The sequence below is a fragment of the Arachis ipaensis genome, chromosome B1 (assembly GCF_059453495.1).
Source record: "Arachis ipaensis isolate K30076 ecotype BB chromosome B1, ASM5945349v1, whole genome shotgun sequence".
Taxonomy (NCBI): domain Eukaryota; kingdom Viridiplantae; phylum Streptophyta; class Magnoliopsida; order Fabales; family Fabaceae; genus Arachis; species Arachis ipaensis.
In genome coordinates, this window is record NC_142436.1 from 92,473,973 (window position 1) to 92,481,486 (window position 7,514).

Here is a 7,514-nt window from a genome sequence, read left to right on the forward strand (position 1 = left end):
GACAACCTTATTGAAAATTTCGAACAAGTAAAAGAGATGGCAGCCGAAACCAACAACAATACAAGGAGAATGCTTGGTGACTTTACTGCACCTAATTCCAATTTACATGGAAGAAGCATCTCCATTCCTGCCATTGGAGCAAACAACTTTGAGCTGAAACCTCAATTAGTTTCTCTGATGCAGCAGAACTGCAAGTTTCATGGACTTCCATCTGAAGATCCTTTCAGTTCTTAACTGAATTGTTGCAGATATGTGATACTGTTAAGACTAATTGAGTAGATCCTGAAGTCTACAGGCTCATGCTTTTCCCTTTTGCTGTAAGAGACAGGGCTAGAGTATGGTTGGACTCTCAACCTAAGGATAGCCTGAACTCTTGGGATAAGCTGGTCAAGGCTTTCTTAGAAGTTCTTTCCTCCTCAAAAGCTGAGTAAGCTTAGAGTGGATGTTCAGGCCTTCAGACAGAAAGAAGGTGAATCCCTCTATGAAGCTTGGGAGAGATACAAAGGACTGACCAAAAAGTGTCCTTCTGACATGCTTTCAGAATGGACCATCCTAGACATATTCTATGATGGTCTATCTGAATTGGCTAAGATGTCATTGGATACTTCTGCAGGTGGATCCATTCACCTAAAGAAAACGTCTGCAGAAGCTCAAGAACTCATTAACATGGTTGCTAATACCCAGTTCATGTACACTTCTGATAGGAATCCTGTGAGTAATAGGACGCCTATGAAGAAGGGAGTTCTTGAAATTGATACTCTGAATGCCATACTGGCTCAGAACAAAATATTAACTCAGCAAGTCAATATGATTTCTCAGAGTCTAAATAGAATGCAAGTTGCATCCAACAGTACTCAAGAGGCATCTTCTGAAGAAGAAGCTTATGATCCTAAAAACCCTGCAATAGCAGAGGTAAATTATATGGGTGAACCTTATGGAAACACCTATAACCCATCATGGAGAAATCATCCAAATTTCTCATGGAAGGATCAAAAGCCTCAACAAGGCTTTAATAATGGTGGAAGAAATAGGTTTAACAATAGTAAACCTTTTCCATCATCCACTCAGCAACAGACAGAGAACTCTTAACAAAATATTTCTAATTTAGCAAACTTAGTCTCTGATCTATCTAAGGCCACTGTGAGTTTCATGAATGAAACAAGGTCGTCCATTAGAAATTTGGAGGCACAAGTGGGCCAGCTGAGTAAAAGGATCACTGAATTCCCTCCTAGTACTCTCCCAAGCAGTACAGAAGAAAATCCAAAAGGAGAGTGCAAGGCCATTGAATTAATCACCATGACCGAACCTGTAAAGGAAGGAGAGGACGTGAATCCCAAGGAGGAAGACCTCCTGGGACGTCCAGTGATCAATAAGGAGCTTCCCTTTGAGGAACCAAAGGAATCTGAGACTCATCTAGAGACCATAGAGATTCCATTAAACCTCCTTATGCCATTCATGAGCTCTGATGAGTATTCATCTTCTGAAGAGAATGAGGATGTTACTGAAGAGCAAGCTGCCAAGTTTCTTGGTGCAATCATGAAGCTGAATGCCAAATTATTTGGTATTGAGACTTGGGAAGAGGAACCTCCCTTGTTCACCAATGAACTAAGTGATCTGGATCAACTGAGATTGCCTCAGAAGAAACAGGATCCTGAAAAGTTCTTAATACCTTGTACCATAGGCATCATGACCTTTGAAAAGGCTCTGTGTGACCTTGGTTCAGGGATAAACCTCATGCCCCTCTCTGTAATAGAGAAACTGGGAATCTATGGGGTGCAAGCCACTAAAATCTCATTAGAGATGGCAGACAATTCAAGAAAACAGGCTTATGGACAAGTAGAGGACGTGTTAGTAAAGGTTGAAGGCCTTTACATCCCTGTTGATTTCATAGTCCTAGATACTGGGAAGAATGAGGATGAATTCATCATCCTTGGAAGACCCTTCCTAGCCACAGCAAGAGCTGTGATTGATGTGGACAGAGGAGAATTGATCCTTCAATCAAATGAGGACAACCTTGTGTTTAAAACTCAAGGATCTCTCTCTGTACCCATGGAGAGGAAGCACAGTAAGCTTCTCTCATTGCAGAGTCAACCAGAGCCCCCACAGTCAAACTCTAAGTTTGGTGTTGGGAGGCCACAACCAAACTCTAAATGTGGTGTTGAACTCCCATATCCAAACTCTAAGTTTGGTGTTGGAGAGTCTCAATAATGCTCTGAACATCTGTGAGGCTCAATGAGAGCCCACTGTCAAGCTATTGACATTAAAGAAACGCTTGTTGGGAGGCAACCCAATTTTTATTTATCTAACTATATTTTTTCTTAGTTATATGTCTTTATAGGTTCATGATCATGTGGAGTCACAAAATAAATATAAAAATTAAAAATGGAATCAAAAACAGCAGAAGAAAAAATTACACCCTGGAGGAAGACCTTACTGGCGTTTAAACGCCAGTAAGATGCATCTGGCTGGCGTTCAACGCCAGAACAGAGCATGGTTCTGGCGCTGAACGCCCAAAATGGGCAGCATCTGGGCGTTTGAACGCCAGAATTGCACCCTAGAAAAGAGCTGGTGCTGAACGCCCAGAACAAGCATGGTTCTGGCATTCAACGCCAGAAATAGCTAACAAATGGGCGTTCAACGCCCAGAACAAGCACCAATCTGGCGCTGAACGCCCAGATTTGTGTGCAAGGGCATTTTGCATGCCTAATTAGGTGCAAGGTTGTAAATTCTTGAACACCTCAGGATCTGTGGACCCCACAGGATCCCCACCTACCTCCACTCACTTCTTCCCAATCCCGTAAACACTCTTCCCCAAAACTCTTTACCAATCACCTCAATCTCTCTTCCCTATCACCACTTCACCACTCACATCCATCCACTCTTCCCTATAAACCTACCTCATAAACTCCACCTACCTTCAAAATTCAAAATCAATTTCCCACCCAACCCACCCTAAATGGCCGAACCTAACACCCTCTCCCCCCACTATATAAAGCCCTCCATTCTTCCTCATTTTCACACAACACAACCCTCTCTTCCCCTTCTTGGCCGAAACACACCTCTCTCTCCTTCTCCTCCATTTCTTCTTCTTCTTCATCTATTCTTTCTTTTCTTGCTCGAGGGCGAGCAACATTCTAAGTTTGGTGTGGTAAAAGCATAAGCTTTTTGTTTTTCCATTACCATTGATGGCACCTAAGACCGGAGAATCCTCAAAGGGAAAGGGAAGACAAAAGCTTCCACCTCTGAGTCATGGGAGATGGTAAAATTCATCTCCAAAGCTCATCAAGACCACTTCTATGATGTTGTGGCCAAGAAGAAGGTGATCCCTGAGGTCCCTTTCAAGCTCAAGAAGAATGAGTATCCAGAGATCCGACATGAAATCCAAAGAAGAGGTTGGGAAGTTCTAACAAACCCCATCCAACAAGTCGGCATCCTAATGGTTCAAGAGTTCTATGCCAATGCATGGATCACTAGGAACCATGATCAAAGTAAGAACCCGGACCCAAAGAATTATCTCACCATGGTTCGGGGACTTAGATTTTAGTCCGGAAAATGTGAGGTTGGCGTTTAACTTGCCTATGATGCAAGGAGATGCACGCCCCTACACTTGAAGGGTCAACTTTAATCAAAGGTTGGACCAAGTCCTCATGGACATATGTGTGGAAGGAGCTCAATGGAAGATTGACTCCAAAGGCAAGCCGGTTCAACTAAGAAGACTAGACCTCAAGCCTGTAGCTAGAGGATGGTTAGAGTTCATACAATGCTCCATCATCCCCACTAGCAACCAATCCGAAGTTACTGTGGATCGGGCCATCATGATTCATAGCATCATGAATGGAGAGGAAGTAGAAGTTCATGAAGTCAACTCCCTTGAACTCTACAAAATAGCTGAAAAGCCCTCTCCTGGGGCAAGGCTAGCTTTTCCTCATCTTATTTGCCATCTATGTTACTCAGCTGGAGCTTACATAGAAGGAGACATTCCCATTGAGGAAGAGAAACCCATCACTAAGAAAAGGATGGAGCAAGCAAGAGAGCCTATTCATGGATCTCAAGAGACGCATGAAGCTCATCACCATGAGATCCCGGAGATGCCTCCAATGCATTTTCCTCCACAAAACTATTGGGAGCAAATCAACACCTTTCTAGGAGAATTAAGTTCCAACATGGGACAACTAAGGGTGGAATATCAAGAGCACTCCATCATCCTTCATAAAATTAGAGAAGATCAAAAAGCAATGAGGGAGGAGCAACAAAGACAAGGAAGAGACATAGAAGAGCTCAAGGACAACATTGGTTCCTCAAGAAGGAAACGCCACCATCACTAAGGTGGACTCATTCCTTGTTCTTATATTCTCTATTTTTCGTTTTCTATGATAAGTGCTTATCTAAGTTTGTGTCTTATTACATGATCATTAGTATTTAGTAACTATGCCTTAAAGTAGTGAATATGAATCCATCACCTCTCTTAAATAAAAACTGTTTTAATTCAAAAGAACAAGAAGTACATGAGTTTCGAATTTATCCTTGAACTTAGTTTAATTATATTGATGTGGTGACAATGCTTCTTGTTTTCTGAATGAATGCTTGAACAATGCATATGTCTTTTGAAGTTGTTGTTCATGAATGTTAAATATGTTGGCTCTTGAAAGAATGATGATAAGGAGACAAGTTATTTGATAATCTGAAAAATCATAAAAATGATTCTTGAAGCAAGAAAAAGCAGCAAAGAACAAATCTTGCAGAAAAAAAAAAAATAGGCGAAAAAAAAATAGAAAGACAAAGAAAAGGCAAATAGAAAAAGCCAAAAGCTCTTAAAACCCAAGAGGCAAGAGCAGAAAGCCAATAACCCTTAAAACCAAAAGGCAAGGGCAAATAAAAAGGATCCCAAGGCTTTGAGCATCAGTGGATATGAGGGCCTAAAGGAATAAAATCCTGGTCTAAGTGGCTAAACCAAGATGTCCCTAACCATGTGCTTGTGGCGTGAAGGTGTCAAGTGAAAACTTGAGACTGAGCGGTTAAAGTCAAGGTCCAAAGCAAAAAAAGAGTGTGCTTAAGAACCCTGGACACCTCTAATTGGGGAGTTTAGCAAAGCTGAGTCACAATCTGAAAAGGTTTACCCAATTATGTGTCTGTGGCATTTATGTATCCGGTGGTAATACTGGAAAACAAAGTGCTTAGGGCCACGGCCAAGACTCATAAAATAGCTGTGTTCAAGAATCATCATACTGAACTAGGAGAATCAATAACACTATCTGAACTCTGAGTTCCTATAGAAGCCAATCATTCTGAACTTCAATGGATAAAGTGAGATGCCAAAACTATTCAAGAGGCAAAAAGCTACAAGTCCCGCTCATCTGATTGGATCTATGTTTCATTGATAGTTTGGAATTTATAGTATATTCTCTTCTTTTTATCCTATTTGATTTTCAGTTGCTTGGGCACAAGCAACAATTTAAGTTTGGTGTTGTGATTGGCGGATAATTTATACGCTTTTTGGCATTGTTTTTAGATATTTTTAGTAGAATCTAGTTACTTTTAGGGATGTTTTTATTAGTTTTTATGTTAAATTCACATTTCTGGACTTTACTATGAGTTTGTGTAATTTTCTGTGATTTCAGGTATTTTCTGGCTGAAATTGAGGGACTTGAGCAAAAATCAGATTCAGAGGTAAAAGAAGGACTGCTGATGCTGTTGGATTCTGACCTCCCTGCACTCAAAGTGGATTTTCTGGAGCTACAGAACTCAAAATGGCGCGCTTTCAATTGCGTTAGAAAGTAGACATCCAGGGCTTTCCAGCAATATATGATAGTCCATATTGGCCGCCTTTAGACGATGTAAAAGGGCGTTGAATGCCAGTTCTATGCTGCTGTCTGGAGTTAAACGCCAGAAACAAGTCACAAACCAGAGTTGAACGCCAGAAATACGTTACAACCTGGCGTTCAACTCTAGAAAGAGCCTCTGCACGTGTAACATTCAACCTCAGCCCAAGCACATACCAAGTGGGCCCCGGAAGTGGATTTATGCATCAATTACTTACTTCTGTAAACCCTAGTAACTAGTTAAGTATAAATAGGACTTTTTACTATTGTATTAGACATCTTATGATCTTTGGATCATCTTTGATCACGTTTTGGGGGCTGGCCATTCGGCCATGCCTGAACCTTTCACTTATGTATTTTCAACGGTAGAGTTTCTACACTCCATAGATTAAGGTGTGGAGCTCTGCTGTTCCTCAGAGATTAATGCAAAGTACTACTATTTTTTTATTCAATTCAACTTATTCCGCTTCTAAGATATTCATTCGCACTTCAACCTGAGTGTGATGAGCGTGACAATCATCATCATTCCCTATGAACGCGTGCCTGACAACCACTTCCGTTCTACCTTCGATTGAATGATTATCTCTTGGATCTCTTAATCAGAATCTTCGTGGTATGTGCTAGATTGATGGCGGCATTCATGAGAGTCCGGAGAGTCTAAACCTTGTCTGTGGTATTCCGAGTAGGACTCTGGGATTGAATGACTGTGACGGACTTCAAACTCGCGAGTGCTGGGCATAGTGACAGACCCAAAAGGAGGGTGAATCCTATTCCAGTATGATCGAGAACCTCAGATGATTAGCCGTGCTGTGACAGAGCATTTGGACCATTTTCACAAGAGGATGGGATGCAGCCATTGACAAGGGTGATGCCTCCAGACGATTAGCCATGTAGTGACAGCGCATCGGACCATTTTCTAGAGAGGATTAAAAGTAGCCATTGACAACGGTGATGTCCTTACATAAAGCCAGCCATAGAAAGGAGTAAGACTGATTGGATGAAGACAGCAAGAAAGCAGAGGTTTAGAGGGACGAAAGCATCTCCATGCTTTTATCTAAAATTCTCACCAATGATTTACATAAGTATTTCTATGCCTATTTTATTATTAATATTCGAAAACTCCATAACCATTCTATATCCGCTTGACTGAGATTTACAAGATGACCATAGCTTGCTTCATACCAACAATCTCCGTGGGATCGACCCTTACTCACGTAAGGTTATTACTTGGACGACCCAGTGCACTTGCTGGTTAGTTGTGCAAAGTTGTGATAAAAAGTTGAGATTACAATTGAGCGTACCATGTTGATGGCGCCATTGATGATCACAATTTCGTGCACCACTTACCATGGAAGGAGTCTTGCGTGCATGAAGAAGAAGACAGTAGGAAAGCAGAGATTCAGAAGACAAAGCATCTCCAAAGCCTCAACCTGTTCTTCATTACTGCATAACAAGTATTTATTTCATGTTCTTTTACTTTTTTTTACAACTAAATCTGAGAACTATTGATATCCTGACTAAGAGTTACAAGATAACCATAGCTTGCTTCAAGCCGACAATCTCCGTGGGATCGACCCTTACTCACGTAAGGTATTACTTGGACGACCCAGTGCACTTGCTGGTTAGTTGTGTGGAGTTGCAAAAGTATGATTGTAATTTCGTGCACCACCCTCTAATCGGAATTAAGTGACCACG

General features: G+C 41.3%; 1 non-coding gene across 1 annotated transcript; it reads right to left on the reverse strand.

Moving 5' to 3' along the window:
• Nucleotides 1-429: 429 nt before the first annotated feature.
• Nucleotides 430-537, reverse strand: LOC148577475 (small nucleolar RNA R71). The gene has a single exon (XR_015904527.1). It is a non-coding gene; the product is annotated as a small nucleolar RNA R71 (small nucleolar RNA).
• Between the last annotated feature and the right edge of the window lie 6,977 nt (nt 538-7,514).